The sequence below is a fragment of the Anolis carolinensis genome, chromosome 5 (genome assembly GCF_035594765.1).
Source record: "Anolis carolinensis isolate JA03-04 chromosome 5, rAnoCar3.1.pri, whole genome shotgun sequence".
NCBI lineage: Eukaryota > Metazoa > Chordata > Lepidosauria > Squamata > Dactyloidae > Anolis > Anolis carolinensis.
The window spans coordinates 163,114,106-163,130,931 of NC_085845.1; the positions used below are offsets into that span (position 1 = coordinate 163,114,106).

General features: G+C 38.6%; 1 long non-coding RNA gene across 2 annotated transcripts; it reads right to left on the bottom strand.

Moving 5' to 3' along the window:
* Positions 1-1,070: 1,070 nt before the first annotated feature.
* Positions 1,071-15,461, bottom strand: LOC134299583 (uncharacterized). 2 transcript variants are annotated; one of them, XR_010006788.1, is made up of 5 exons: positions 14,996-15,461; positions 10,686-11,161; positions 6,963-7,093; positions 5,705-5,896; positions 1,071-4,958 (listed from the first exon to the last, which is right to left on the bottom strand). It is a non-coding gene; the product is annotated as an uncharacterized LOC134299583 (long non-coding RNA). The 2 variants fall into 2 exon arrangements; XR_010006787.1 differs by having other exon boundaries at positions 1,071-5,896.
* Positions 15,462-16,826: the final 1,365 nt, after the last annotated feature.

Consider the following 16,826-nt stretch of genomic DNA (forward strand, 5'->3'; position numbering starts at 1 on the left):
TATGCTTGAAGTAGTCAGCCTGTCTGCATGCACAGGAGGACACCTTTTGTCCTTGACCTCCATCTGCTCTGTGAGAGCCAAGTTTCAGAAACAACTCCCCCCAAATTCTTGCACAACTTATTGCTGTGTTGCAAGAAACCAACCCTTCCATCATTTTTTTCTCTTAAGGAAGTGACCGTGTGATAAAAAAAAAAAAAGCCGAGATAGCCTTCAGTGTTGAGATAAGTATGAGGTGCGGCTTCAAGATAAAAATCCCTTTTGCCAAAAAAAGAAACAGTTTTATGATCAAAACTACAGCATGAGAAAGAGGCTATTGCACACACACAATGGCAACAAGTGACTAACCGAATGGACAATCAATTTGTCACTGCTGTGAGCTTCTAGACTTCTATTCACTCTTTCTAGCAGCCCACAGTGTCTGAACATGTAAACATGATAATGTAAAGTCTAAGAACTTGGTTAGTGCCATAGCTTGTTGTGATAATCTGCCCTTTCTCCTCCACGGTCTGTACTAAAGCATCTATACATAAATCTAATTATTGCATTGCTCATTCCTACCAGAATATAACAGGAGAAACTACACAGGTAATTTCATCTCATTAACTCCCCAAAGGCCTTTATTCCTTATTGACAGACAGCCAATCCTAAAAACAGTAGGTATAACATAAAATTATGGCGATAATTAGCAAAAGAACCCCCAAATTTTAAAAATATTTCTGGAAAAATGTACTATGTTATTTTACTTCCATAGCTTCCATGTGGAGCATCCCCAAAAATGTCTCTCCATACATGTTTTCAATCAATATAGTCTACAAATACTGTGCCTTATGAGCACCTCATGATGTTAGATTGGCATATACACATAATAGGGTTTTATCTGTGATAGTACTCCAACTGTGGAATTCGTTACCCAGGGAGGTTAGGTTGACCCCATCTCTTTTGTGCCTCCAACAGCCAGCCAAAACACATGGCCTCCCATGTTTGAAGCTGCTCCATTTTAACTGTTATACAATTATATTTTAATACATTTTTAGATGGCTTTTTAAAAAAAAGATGAGACAATTTTAATGTGTTTTTAACTCTTTCGGTTGTTTTATTTGTTCATTGCCCTGTGAGACCTTGTGGCCTGAGAAATAGATACATAAATATCTTAAAAAGTAAATTGCCATTCAAGAGTCTGCACTTAATATAATCACCATATCTGCAGCAGATATATTCCCGAACTTCATGTCGATATGCAAACCTTCCAATAACAGCAAACCCTATTGAAATGAAGGCTTCCCAACCCAAGAATAACTTAAAGTCATGCTGAAGGACCTAGAAAATGTCTAGAGATTCCATATTCTGTCGGACATGGATCCATAGGTCCGATATATCTTCAGATATCAGTCCTATGGATATGTGGGTTGCATTGTATATCAAAGAGACTGGAAGTGTGGAAAAGGAATCTATAATCTATTCACATAATGGCTGTCTTTATATCAGTGCCACAACCAGCTTTCTTGACCTGAGCACTAACCTTTCCTCATTTGAAAGTGACAGAAAAGAGCTCCCTCTGAGGCCCCATCTGTAGTGTAGTGTAGCTGTCACATTAGCCTGGGGCATCCAGATGATGCATCCAGGCCAATGCGATTTCAATGGGGTAAGCCTTTTACTCCAGCTCACATGCAGGTTAAAACAACAGCTACAAAGATATGGATCTTCTTATAAGATCCATATCTTTATGGGTGCTCTGGCAGTGGAGACTACCATCTGGGATCACCATGTAGGGAGGCTTGGGAGGCACCGCTCATGCCCAGCCATACCAAACTGGTGTTGGCACAGCTAGGCTGTATGGCTAGTCCCCCATCAATGAAGCGGCTTTTAGCAGCCATGTGTAGCCACAATGGGGTTTGGAACAAACATTTTTGCACCAGTTCAAGCCCCATTGGGTGGCTGTGTAGTTATAGTTTTATGAGGCCATTGGGAGTTGCAGTTTTTTGATGTCTTTAGTCTTCACTCCCAAAGTGTGCTGGTGTCTCGCCAAACTACAACTCCCAAAGTTCCATAGCATTGAGCTATGACAGTTAAAACAGTATTAAACTCCATTAATTCTACAGCGTAGATGCATCCTAGGTGTGTCTCTTGGCTCATTGACATATATGACACCCTACACATTGGGTTATCTCTTTAAAACTCTTTCAGCACAAAGTCAGATTATAATGTCAATACAACCACACTTTAAAATTAGCAGTTGCGAGCAGTTCAGGAAACTGCTATAACCCCATGAACACTGCACCTGCAAAAACACAGAAAGCATTATGATAGTGCAAATGGGCCTATCATGGACTGAGCCAACTACAGTTTTCTCACAAGACAAGTAATTATAAAATAAAATACCGAAAGGATTGCACCTAATGTTTTTGTCAAGTAGTTGTCCCTTTAGGCTTCAGGACATAAATGCAGGTGACACCTTCAATATATTACTTGATGTTTGAGGGAGATAGATTGCTAAGCATGTCCTTATCTACAAATACCAGGAGATGAAAAACATTGTCTGTCTTGACCTTTATTGTATAGGAGAGGGAATGGGGAGGGGAAGAAATGAAAGCGTAATTGTTCATAGGCTTCATTTGATCACATTCAGGGCACAGATGAACAAAGCCATCCGCGTCTGGGCCTTGTCGGGTTTGAACATGTTCATTCATCATTACATACTATCCCTCTTCAGCAGAAAGCAGTGATTCTTAAGTTTAAAAGTTACACGAAGAGTTATATTTTGGAATTGGTTTCCTTACATCATATGCCTTTCTGGGTGTGTTTTATGCCAAAATGCACACCTTACGAGTGTTTTGGTCCATAGTTTGAGCTGATAATACTACAAAATCTTGGGAAGCCTGGAACTCAAATGATGCCTTTGGTCTATATTACACATTTACCAGGGGGTGGATATGGATCAGTCAAAGATCGTCTTCTGAACTCAGAAACCGGGATATAACTGGAGAAAAAACCCAAAAACATGTGGGATAGGAACTGTCAAATTTCCCCGGGTTGAATCGCTTCAGTGACATTGAGTAAGGTGCGTTCCTATGGGGAGTCTGCTGCCAAGCATTGCCATCTCTCTCCCAAAATCCTGTGTCATGAGCCCGGTGTGGTGATTTTTTTTTAAACCAGGTTTCCCTCCTAGTAATGTCTAGTGTAAGATCAGCTGCTTGAGTGTACTGTAGAATTGCTGGATCCAAGGGGAAAGTCACGTTTTCCCTCAAGTCGTGTCTTATTCAAGATCATCTGCTTCAGTCTACTATAGAGCAGCAGGATTGGAGGGGAATCTCCAGTATCTCATAAGATGTTACCCAATGTTTTTTTTTTTGCTGTTAAAGAGTGGGTGGGGACTAAACTGGCTGGTGGGATAAATCTGAAAACTGGTACATTTCGATAAAACTGGCAAGAAAAGACAATGTGTGAAAAGGAATGAGAAATTGAAGGATGTTCTTTGCCACCATAATATGCTTCCCCACCACCAGCACTACCGTGGGATAGAGTCCCTAAAGATTCACAGAGAAGTGTTCTCTCTAGAAATATCTAGGGGTGCATCTACATTGTAGAATTAATGCATAGTGCTTAGTGAAATGGGCTTGAAAAATTTGAAACGCAATGATACAAACTTGTTTCAAAACATCTAGAAGACTTAATCCTACAGAGTGGGGAGAAGAAACCTTGAATGTTAAATGTGGGAAATTTAGTATGACATCATCCTGAGACAGCACTATAACTTTACCAGATGAATGATGTCTGTAATGATCTTGATGTGAAACCACTTTAAAAAATAGTTAAATTTATTCTTCCTATAACATCATTTGAAGTTTGCCTTTGAAAATGATATGAGTCCATGAAACTTATCTTAGCAAACCAGCCCCTTTAGTCACACTACTGTCCTTAAGAATGGTCTTTATTTTGAGGAGAAGTTTATTTAAATAGCAAATTACTGAGTTTTAATTAAATTAATTCATTTTTATTTAAAAAACAATGTGCCAGCATGAGACATATGCTGCCCGAAGCACAGTCCAAATGGTGTTCCTACCACATTCAAGAATTTACTTGCTTATTTATTCATCTCTTTGCTTATTTATATAAAATAATCTTCAAAGAAAGAAAATGATTAAACAAGAATTATTTAAAATATTGTTGATGTTAGAATGCTATTTTATCATATATCATATCCCGGCCAAAAGAGTCGCAATATACTCTAAAACAGGAAAACAATATAAACAGCAGCAAATATCTAGGAGGATCCTAACAACTTTTTAAAAAGTGAATTTATAACTTTCTTCATAAAGTAAAAGGGAACATTAAGGCAGCAGCATTATCCCAAGCAAAGCCCTATGATTTTCTTCCTGTTCCTGAATTTGCTGAATGACCCATCACCTCCCAAAATCTAGGATGCCAGTTTAACACTGGGATATTTCAATTTGCAGGCACCTAATCATTCTTGAGATCACTATGGACATTGCTGGACAATGTATGCTAAACATTTGAACAACTGGAAGCACCCGTGCAATGTTTATGCCAAGAAACTGGACATAATTGAAAATCAGTGAGCAATTAAAAATGTTATTTAGATATACCAAAATAAAATTTAAAATCCAAAGAGTACTGCTGCCAAACTATTGCTTTCCAAGAAATATGTTGTTTTAATATGTTAGAGTGACATCTTAGTGAGCTGAGGCTCATAAGCCCTGTTTTATGGTGCATTAAAACCTCATAATGACCATTTCAGAGAGACAGCATAATGTATTATTCAAAGTTAAATGCTGTCTTGAGCGATAAGACTAACATGCCATCAACGTATAATAAACTAGAGGCTTGAAATATCCCCTTTCCACTTATCTCTGAGGTCATGTACACAGTCAGAAAAGGATCATAAATGTTTTCTTCCTTTTTCTATCCAAGAGAGAAAGTGCTGTATTATTTTATAACAGCTGCAAAAGGAAAAAGAAAAGACATATTGTGAGTAAAGCTATTATTATATAATCTTAACTTTCAGACAAAGTACATTACCATGGATTTCATATCAACAGTAAATACGTTTCCTTCATATCAATGCATTTAAAACACTGTAAAAAGCACTAGATGTAACTTATAACCATGGGGCTTACTGCAATCGTGTGCTATCTATTTCACTCTATGAGCGATAAGAAAGCCATAAAACATTCCTGTGATACTTTACACCAAAAAAGGTTCAGATTTGCAACTTGAATGGTTTAGGTTTGCTGCCATTTCCTTTAAACAAAATTTTACATGGCTGTCAAGATTGTAACTAGAACAGCTGTGTAGAAAGGACGACCAATTCATATAAGAAATGCTAAATACAAAAACATTGGCCTAAAGTATCGCCTACGGGTTGACAAAGGGAAAAGCTGTATCACCACTATCTACATAAGACTATATACACAAAGATTTCTAGAACAATAGGCCACTTTATAATTTTCTCAGACCAAATTTTGATGTGAAAACATGAGAACCATAGCCTTATTTTGACTTTTTAAGACTAAATGAAAGGAAGGAACGGGGTTTGATAGGGAGCCTGCATATAGCCAGCCAAAAAAGGGACAGGGGAAGTGCATAATTTCTTATTTTTTAAGACAGATTTCCATCAAATGTTTATATACAAAATGTATATTTATTGATGAAACCATCACTTTTACAGAAATACAATACAACTCACCACCATAGAGAAGATGCTAACTAGCTGACCTGCATGCTGGCTCAGCCTCCTTTCCCATGGGTCTCTGTGAATGGGCAACTTCAAGGCCTTTGCAATCCATTCATCTAGTTCTCTGTCTTTAACAGAGGTCTCCAAATAAAAGAATGTCATCTCTAAAATAGGACACATGGCCATTCTGTCCTTGTTCTCAACCTTCGTGTGTACAGAGGGAGATAAATGGGACAGTACATAGGTTCATTGTCAGGGTACGAATTATATATCCATTCAGTTGTTGCTGCTGGAGCTCCCATGACTGCTAACAAAGTGCAGAATACTGGGAGTTTCAGAAGCATAACATCAAGAAGAGCTAAAAATTTCCTGTTCCAGAGTGATGTAATCCAAGACCCTGATAATGTATAAGATTAATCAGAGCCTCATCCACCTGTTCTATGTCTATGTGTTTGCAGTTTGGATTTTAATAATAATAATAATAATAATAATAATAATAATAATAATAATAATAATAACAACAACAACAACAACAACAACTTTATTATTATATCCTGCCCCATCTCCCCGAAGGGACTTGGAGCAGCTCACATGGGAACCAAGCCCAGCAATATCACAATAAAATACAATCACATAAATACATTTAAAACATATAAACATAAAATCATAAAACATATAATACATTAAAACATACTCAAGCAATTGCTTGAGTCTGTTTTAATGTATTATATGTTTTATGTATTATATATTTATGGATTTGATACAATCGTCCATTTCCTCCCATAGTAAAGCCTATTTTAATGATGATCATTCAGTATGCATAAACCCATCACCCTAACCTTTTAAACCAAACCATGAGAAAAATCAAAATGGAAGGATTTGCATTGGCTCAATGCACCTTTCTCTGAGTTCAGTTTGTTCACTAATCCATTCAAGCTACCCGGACTTTCTTCCCCTTTTCCCCATATGATGGGGAAAGAGCGGCAGAGCAACACACGTTGCTGCACATTTCTGCATGTTGCCTCCCTTTCTCCCATACGCACCCTGTCCCCAACCCACCATATGATGGGGAAGGGGGAGGGTGCCCGGGCACCACAAGCCACCCCCCACGCATTCCCTTTCACCGGCAATTGCTGGCAAAATGGCACAGCCTGAAAGGACCATGTGAAGTGGTCCTAGTTTGTAGAAACAAAATGAAACCAAAGGTTTTGCTTTCTCAAAGAATTACTTAGGACTCTCTTCCCACTGTTACATGATAGCCAAAACTTACTCTGTGGCATCTCTTGTATTATTGTGTGTTTATGTCAGCATATTCCACATCAGGACATACTGCATCACCTACTGCTGCCTGTGGGAACCTGAGCTGTCGCAGGCAGAAAACATCCATCTCCTAAAGTAGTGCTGTGAAATAAATGATGTTGCGTTAGTCATCAAGTGCTGAACTGAGAACACAGCAGGCAGTTTTAAAACTTTTATGTGAAGGTTGTGAATCTTTTGCTCAAAAATAAACAGCACTTTAAAAATGTTTACTCAAGATACAGAGATCGGTACTGAAATTCAAACTCAACAGAAATTCGATACACTTAAAAATAGCTGGAGATGGGACTGAGGGAATCAGCCACACAACCAAACTTTAAATAGGAAACACATCGTTGGCAGCCAAGAGCCAGTTATTTTTGTTTTATAGAAATAATAACATGTAAACAATAGGGCACCTTCATGGGTGGAGGAGGTTGTGAGGTCTAGACCAACACACAAGCTCTGATGTGTATGTTTTTATTTGCTGGAATATATAGATCAGGATTCAATTCAATATTCAGCTGAGGAAAGCCACTTTGTGACCTGGGGCAAATTACACTTTCAGACCCAGAAAAACCCATGATACGTTTATCTTAAAGTTATAAATCAGGAATGACTTGAGGGTAAATAACAAGAACATAGTAAATAGCTTGAGTAGTAAAGTTGAACACACAGCCTTTGGCATGCCCATACCCCTATGCCTTACAGATGGTCAAGATGAATTGAGGAAACATGGTGGCTTTCTGTGCATTGGATTTTGGTCAAAAAGTGAATTCAAGCAAGTGACCAAGTGGAAGCTTCTGGTTGCTCATAGCAGTATGTTCGTTCTTCCTCATAAAAATCCAGGGGACCTTGAGGGAGTGAGGAAACCTCCAAATCTTAGGAAAATATCCAGCATAACCTCATCCATTCCCAGTGTTAGACTATAATGGCCATCATTCTTGATCACGGATATGCTGTTTGGAATTGATGGAATCTGTGTGGTGCCTCTTTTGAACAAGCTAAGATAAACTAAGGCCTGATAGGTCAATTAGCTCATGGTTGAGAAGTACTGTAATTTCTACTCACTTAGTAGCTAGAAGAAGAGAGGAGACCAAGGAATCAGGCAAAAGCAAATTGATTTGACCTCTCCTGGTTTGGGTGTTTCTTGACCAGGGTCTGATGCTGCTTGGCTATACATGTCATAATTTACATTTGAAATGTTGGAGTGCTTGTGAACACAAACCCACAAGATGTCTCAATGACAATTAAAAGGGGCTATAGCGCTATAATTTTGCAGCGTGAGATGCTAAGACTCACAAAGTTGACATTTGATTCCTTGCACTCAAGCTAAATTTGACTTTAAAAAAAATCCAAGTACAATGACAGTGACTTGAGATTTCATTTTTAACTGATAATGATAAAAACCCAGGATATTTCCTGGGGATTAATGATTGACTAGAACCAGTTAATCACTTGAGGCCATTAATCCCATCTAGTAATTAATTATCAAGATACATTCCCAGTTTTCAATCATTATCACTCACAGCATTTACCTCTCTTTAAAAAAGCAATATCTTGATTGTTTTTTTAGCCAAACTGGAACATTTAATGCTACCCTGGCAAAGAAATCACTGTACTTTTGTAGACTTCTTATAATCTAAAATGTTAAAGCAGCCATCTTAAACATACCACATACCCTCCAACATTTCACAGATGAAACTTATGACATGTGTGGCCAAGCAACATCAGGAAGGGTCAAGATGGCAAAATTTACTAATGGAGGACATATAAGTTAGACTGCAGTACTATCATTTTATCTGAACCTTTTGGAAAGGGCTTGATTCTGGCCCCTTCTCTCTTCTCACTGCTAAGGGTCCCTCTACACCAGTGGTTCCCAACCTTTTTTTGACTAGGGACCACTTTAACCGGGGACCACTTTGACCAGGGATCTCTCTCCAACATTAGTGCCAAAAGGGTTACAAATCAGTTTTTGGTCCATTTTAGATTCAGTTTATTTATTTGGGGCGCTGATTCAGAAAATTGCATTGGATAGACCACATCAGCTCTACTTTCTGATACAGAACATATATGCCATCCAGTAATCGCCATCTGCTCACCCACAGAAAACCATATTTAATCATCTAAAGGTGATGTGGACTATCCAATGCAGTAGTCAGCTCTGCGGAAAGTAGCGGAAATAAAATAAAATAAAATAAAATAAAGAGGAAGGAGGTTTGCGGACTGGATTTACAGTCTCACAGCTTGGGAACCACTGCTCTACACTGTAAAAATAATGCTGTTTGACACCACTTTAACTGTCACGACTCAACAACACAGAATCCTAGGCGTTGTAGTTTGGTGAGGCACCAACACTTTTTGGCAGAGAAGGCTAAAGACATTCTAAAACTACAGCTCCCATGATTCCATAGCATTAGGCAGTTAAAGTAGTGTCAAACTGCATTAATTCAACAGTGTAGATGTGCACTTACTTACGAGGGTTGAATGAAAAGTAATGCCTCCACCTTCATTAATTGGGTTTGGATGGGAATATTTTAATAAATCAAACGCAGAAATAATCCTTAGAATGTGCTCTTTAACTACCACTATTAACTTTTCTGCATAATCACCAGACAATTGGATACATTTCTGCCAACAATGAACAAGTTTTCTGAAGCCGTCACGGAAGAAGTCGACACTCTCTTTCCGCAACCAGTATCTCACAGTACCCATTGTGAACAGATCTTCCTCTAGCCAAGCAAAGGAATAATGTGACCCACACGTTCTTGTGAAATGCAGATTATGCTTGAAATTTCTCCCTGAGTGATACGACGATCATCCTAAATCAATCTGTCAACGTTTTGCTTGTGAAACCCGGTGGTTGCTATCACAGAACATCCAACTCTTTGTTTGTCATGCAAGTCAGATGTTCCCACCTCAACATCCTTAAACTTTCTCGCCCAATGACGCACAGTACTCACATCAACACAATCACCACAAACAGCTTGCATTCTCTGATGAATCTCCTTTGGGGTGACACCTTCTGCTGTCAAGAATTCAATGACTGCACGTTGTTTAAGTCGCATAGACGGACTGTCTGCGCAGAGTTCCATACTTCACACTTTAACAACACAACCATTTAATGCTAAGGCTTCCCGCCAAATGGAACTGTAGAGGAGCGTCTACTGAAGAAGCCAGTACCTGCCTTATACCAGTACTGCCATCTGTTGAGGAGTTACGAAGGTGGAGGCATTACTTTTAATTCAACCTTCATAGTTAATTAAATACAAACTACCTTTGCACTTTGAATTGAGTTTGAAGCCACAGAAATAAGCTAAGGACAAAGGGGGAAAGTACAGCAGAGGAAAGTAGAATAAGAGCATTTAAAACAACTGAAAATTAAGACAAATTGGGGCAGCTGGAAGAAGTTAACATGGATCAGGTGAAAATGCTGTATTATTCTTATTATTATTAGTTCTTCATTTTTCATCAGTTCTGCTTCCAAAAATTCAAGTATTTCATCATGTATGGTGCCTCATCACACTTGAGCATTTATCCACTTTAAATCTGGTTTCTACCTCCTGCAGAATTCTGGGGTTTGTAGTTTGGTGAGGCCCAGGAACTGTCTGGCAGAGCTGTTTAAAGCCCCTCCCTAAAGTGGATTTAAAGTGGATCCAAGCTCTAGTGTGATGAGGTCCTATAGCTGTTTACATACCGGAAATTATCTTCTTAATTCACTCAGTCGTTTCTGACTCTTCGTGACCTCATGGACCAGTCCACGCCAGAGTTCCCTGTCAGCCGTTGCTGCCCCCAGCTCCTTCAAGGTCAATCCAGTCACTTCAAGGATACCATCCATCCATCTTGCCCTTGGTTGGCCTCTCTTCCTTTTTCCTTCCATTTTCCCCAGCATCATGATCTTTTCCAAGCTTTCCTGTCTTCTCATGATGTGGCCAAAATACTTCATCTTTGCCTCTAATATCCTTCCCTCCAGTGAGCAACCAAGCATTATTTCCTGGAGGATGGACTGGTTGGATCTTCTTGCGGTCCAAGGCACTCTCAGGATTTTCCCCCAGCACCAAAGTTCAAAAGCATCTATCTTCCTTCGCTCAGCCTTCCTTATGGTCCAGCATCACATCTGGGACTAGTTGGACTAGTCCTTTGTTCCTCCCCAGTAGCATACTGGAAATACTCCTGAAGAAAAGAAACAAAGCAGCTATGTTAGAGGACACTTACCAGGATATTTGTGCCTTGCACATTGCATATGCTGTGATAGGTCTGGTTTATGTTATATGTTTATTGTATTAAGATACGGCTGCATTGTACATTCTAATCATCTGCTTCTACGACCTTTACATGCATTGATTTTCCTCTGTGCTTAATGTTAACTCTGAGATTAAAGCCATTTTTTTTCTTTCAGTAAGACTGGCTTAACAGTAATTTTGCTATTATGAAGAAAAAATCATTTCGGATCTAGGGGGTGATGTCTTCTGTGGCCACTAGCAATATACCTTTTAAGTAAATAAACCTGTTTTAGAATCAGTGCATCACAAATTGCTTTTATCACAGAATTTAAAAGCATAATGTGTTGTACTGGAAGCAATATAAGGAAAAGTCTGGAATTTAAATAAAAGATAATGCTACTAACAGTACATTTAGGAGGGCTATCAAACATTACAAATTCACAACGTGAAGTGTACTGCAGCTTATATTTTTTCCATTTCCCAGATGTTACTTTAATCAAGTTTATACTTGAAATAGATGGAGTCATATTATTCTGAGAAGCAATTTCCCCTACAGATACAGTAACATAACTCAGCATTCCAAGTGTGGAGCAGGTGAGATTATAAATCAGAGACTGAATTTGCTGTAAGAATCTAATAAGTCTGAGCTCATTTTCCTTAACAATTTATGGTTCTGATTTGATTATACATTTTCTTTTCTTGGCTATATTGTGGCATTAAACTTTTTGCCCCTTTTGATAGCAATCAATTTTGTAGGATCAAGCCACATTTAAAATATTTTTCATATTCATTGTCAGTCTCACTGAGTCAAATAAGCCATTCTAATCAGTCACACCACAGACGTTTTTCAAAACATATTAATAACAATAGATGATACTGGTAACTTATAGTGGTCTTGGAAAACAAAAGCATGTTCATATTGTCAGCTTGTTGTATTCTGCCCTGTTGTTTACAATCCTGTCCTTTCAAACAAGCTATGGTTTGCTAATTAGCTGTAAAGCACAATTGGAGGCCATGGTTTACTGATGACTTCAGAAAATCTGCTTTGTTTAAACTACAGCTTGTTCTACAACCAGCTGAACTCTCTGGCTAAAAATTTCAAGAACTATAGTGGAAACCTAAGATTGCAGACAGAAGTGGTTCAACCACCAGGCCAACTAGGCAGTTGCCTGTGGCGCCATCTTGTTGGGGGCGCTATCGAGGCAACTCCTGTCTCCTGCGGCCTGCCTCCGCAAGGTATTGAACTGTTTTTTCTGTTGATTTGTTGTAAAACATGATGTTTTAGTGCTTAATTTGTAAAATCTTAATGTAATTTGATGTTTAATAGGCTTTTCCTTAATCCCTCCTTATTATCAAACATTTTCGCTTATCCAACACTTTTATTTTTCAGTGATTGATTTGGGGAGGGGGGGGGGGCAAAATTCTGTTCACCTATACTTGAAGGTAGCTCTGATTGCTGGCTCTGATTGCAGAGTATGTTGCAATGGCAATTAAAGTGGAATCATAATTCTATAACTGTTTAATGTGAAAGTGCTGTAGCATAGATCCCACTGCTACTTTTAGAACCAGAGTCCCCCCCCCCCCACACACACACACACACTACATTGCTATAGTCTATCTGTGCTTCCATGCTTCCTGGGGCTTCCATGCTTCCTGGAGAAGATGTTTAGGATGCAACATGCAGGGCTTCCAGGGGAAAGCATTGGGATGGCTGATTCTAACTGAAAAGCATGGGACCATCTGAAGTACCTAATTTGACCTGTCCCGTATAGATAAATATAGAGCCAGCCAATGTTGGACTAGGAGCATGTCTACGCTGGCCACTTAGGACAGTTTCAAACCAGCACAGAAAAAAGTGGCTTTGGCATGCAGATGATTAGATTGATAATTCTGGAACAAATTAGAGGCCTGGATGATGCTCTCACACACCATAGAGGCTGGCCTCGAATTGGTTCCAGGATCCATAGTATCTGCAGCTGTCAAGTCAGAGAGAATGCATTTTTTTCTCTACACCTCCCTCTGGGATATGCACGTACACATCGGTGGAGCAATTGAGGTACCTACACAGCAATTCACATTCTGGAGAGCCAATTTCGCCATGCAACGTGATTTACACTACAATGAGCTGGTGCACATTAAAGTCTCAATTCTTGGCCATTCCCCGACTTTGCTTCTATAGGATAATCAGGCTTAAAATGTGCTGCACTATTTTGAAGTTAGCTTGAAACTACATTGAAAGGTCAGTGTAGATGGGACCTATGACTCTGGAAGGCCAGGGTTTAAATCCTCACTCTACCATGGAATCCCACTGGGTGACCCTGGGCAAGTAACACACTCTCCATCTTATGAGTAAATTTCTTAGAGCATAAATGTTGCCTGAAAAATAAAATAATAAAAATAAACTTGAAGGAACATAACAACAATAAATGAAGGCAAACAGATACAGTTCAATGTCCAAACAACTCATTTCCCCTCTGCTACTACAATAAGTAGAATTGTAGTTTTACTGTAAACCAATGGATAGGTGGATGGACAACATCAGCATGGGAGACATTTTTTGTTGCATTATCTCTTGCTTCTTGAAAGCACAGAGAAGTAATATAGGATTTATTAGCACCAGCGTTACAACTTTTTAGAAGCTGCCTGATAACTATTTGCATGTGAGACTGTTAGGAGTAGAAAACACTGACACTGTGGGAAAATATTTATTTTATGAGGTATTTCATAGATGTGAAAGGCATGATAGAACCACAAAATATGTTGAGAAAAAAGAAACTACATTTGTGCTGAAGAGGTCTAGTTAAAGTTGTTGTTTTTTTACTGTTTATAATCTCTTTAGCGATGAGAATATGAAGATAAATATCTGGATTCCTCAGCCTTGAAAATAGCTGAAACATATGTTGTTTTCCAGTTTTCAAAAAATGGCATAGAATTACTGGAACCTGAGGCAAACAGCAAGAAAACTACAATCTCTTGTTTCTGTTTAGCAGAATGCAAATATATTTTGACTGTTCATTACAGTAAGTCATCTGGAATTTCCCCTGGCTTCCTGAGCAGCTAACTTCGAGTGGTGTGTGTGTTTTATTTCTCTTTCAACTTGGAACCCTTGAACTTGAAACGTAAGATACAAATACTGCAATAATCAAGGTGAATGAGCTGAAGTGGACAAGAATGCAACATTTTTATTCAGATAATTACATCATGTTTTAGTGAGAAAATTAAAATCTATGGGATGGTACTAATAATGAGGAGAGATGTAGTAAAAGCAGTCAAAGGATATAATGCTATGTCTGACCAAATATCAGTAAGACTTCAGAATAAACCTATCAATATATAGACAGTCGATGTGTTAAGAACCAGAACACTGTAAAAAAATGGAAATGGTTGAAAAGTGGAATCCAGTATTTTTTCTACACATTTTTCTAGTTTATCTTGGTCCTTTTGGATTATTTCCTATTTTCCAATGTCATAACACTCTATAACAACAGCAGCAGCAGCAGCAGCAGCAGGAACAACAACAACAACAACAACAACAATTTATTTATATCCCACTTCTCTCCCCCTGAAAGGGACCCGAAGTGGCTCACAACATTTTAAACACAGTTCTCAGTACTCTACTAAGTTTTGTGTCATTAGCAAACTTGATAAGTATTCCCTCTATCCTACCATCTAAGACATTGTGAAAATGTTGATGAGTAATGGCCCTAGGAGGCAGTCTGAAGTTCAGCCACTGATGTGAGTATGATGTGAGTATTCATTGCCAGTCTCTCATTCAAGTACTCACCAGCATCGACTTGACTTATTTTCCAACATCAGATGGGATCTGGTGTCTTTAAGATATTACCTATACACACTCACACATATCTGTTTCTCTGTTCTATTCCAGTGGCTCTTCTTCCTTTTTTCTTACTCCTTGTATATAATTGAGCTCATTGCTTTCAGAAGATATGCCATCCAACAGGCTTCTCTTGCTTATCCATTGGACCTATTGCACCTTCACCATGCACACACATTCTCCCCTTCTTTCTGAATGTACCCCTTTACAGGAAATGGTTAAATAATGCTTATATCTGCTATAAAGAAAGGGCAAATCTAACAGTAAACAATAAACTAAGATGCAGAAGCTTCCTTCAATTTTTTAAGACACTTGTGTATCATTTCCTGGTAATCATTGTGGCCTTTCCAGAGGGAGTACAATCTCATAATCCTGAAAACGAAACCTCCATCAGACTGGATTACTTCTGCTCCTCTCTTTGTTTTGTTTTTCTATATTATTAAGCAACAGAACTTGACATCAGGATGTTAATGCCAACTCAGACCTGGTTAATCTCTGCTTAGTTTATCCATATGTCTGCACAACGGAAGGTCTTAAATGTTTACTAATCTGAATAGCACGGAACACTATTGATTTACTATGCTTAATTTTATCTGGATACAAGAAAGTATGACTTTGTCTTTGTACATGAATACAGACCTTAATAAAATGATGTTTTGTATATTCCATGAGTATTCCATAGCATTCTGTGGTTCAGAACAAACTATGATACTTATCTTCAACCATTATGATGCCTTCCAATCTCATTCCCCGGCTGGCCGATTTCATCTTTCTCAAATTATAGGCTTAAAAACTATGGAGAACAGATGGTGTCCAGAGGGGGGAGAGAGAGGAGGGAGGCATATGTGTACTATCAGAGAAGGCAAATACAAGTGATAGATCTATATATATATATATATATATACTAAATATCAACATATTGCCAAAGGTCCAATTCTCAAACATAGTTTAGATATCATAAAAGATGTGGATAGCCTTTATGCTCTTCACACAAGTTGTGGCTGCAGAATATTAATGCATGTAAGGTTACTGTTTAGTTTACTTCTGCAAAGATCATGGCCACACATTACAAATCACTGGAAGATAGTACTCCCTCTTCATAAAACCAATCGGCATTGAGTGTCATGTATATTCATAGTTCAAAGATGGGTTGATGTCCATGGTACTATTTTAAAGTATGTTTACACATCTGTTTGGATGTACGGTGGAGGCAAGGAAGATATAATCACAGTATAGAAACAGACAAGAGGCATAGCTTAAACACTCCAAAAGACCACCTAATTCTAGCACTCCAATCTCAAGTATCCAGAGAGAGAGAGAAGGTACATCCCCAAATGTTACTTGCACAACAGATTCTAAATTCAATTCTCTTCGTGCTTTCCTCAGTGTCACATTGAAGAGGCACTCTATTGTTTTCCTCTGCTCACATTTAACAAGTTTATTTCCTTGTCAGAAGGAAGATTGAGTCTAGGTCATAAGCCAGTTATCTCCCAGCTTTCCTGTATCAAGAGGCATGTTCCGTCCCCCAGGACGATGGTTTGCCTTACCTATTGGTCGTTTGTTTGTTTTCCCTCCTTTACATTTTGTTTGAGCCTCTGGCTGCAAAAGCCTAGGAAAAATGGCTTGGAATCTGCAAGAGCTGGCTGCAGTTTTCTTTGCAGTGATTGGTCAAAGAATGCAACATCTTAGGACCGCCCTTTTTACCAGGGTCTAGTCTCCATTTTGGAGCTTCATTCTGGCTATAGTCTTCCAACGTGCTGGAGCTGTGCAAGGCTAACTG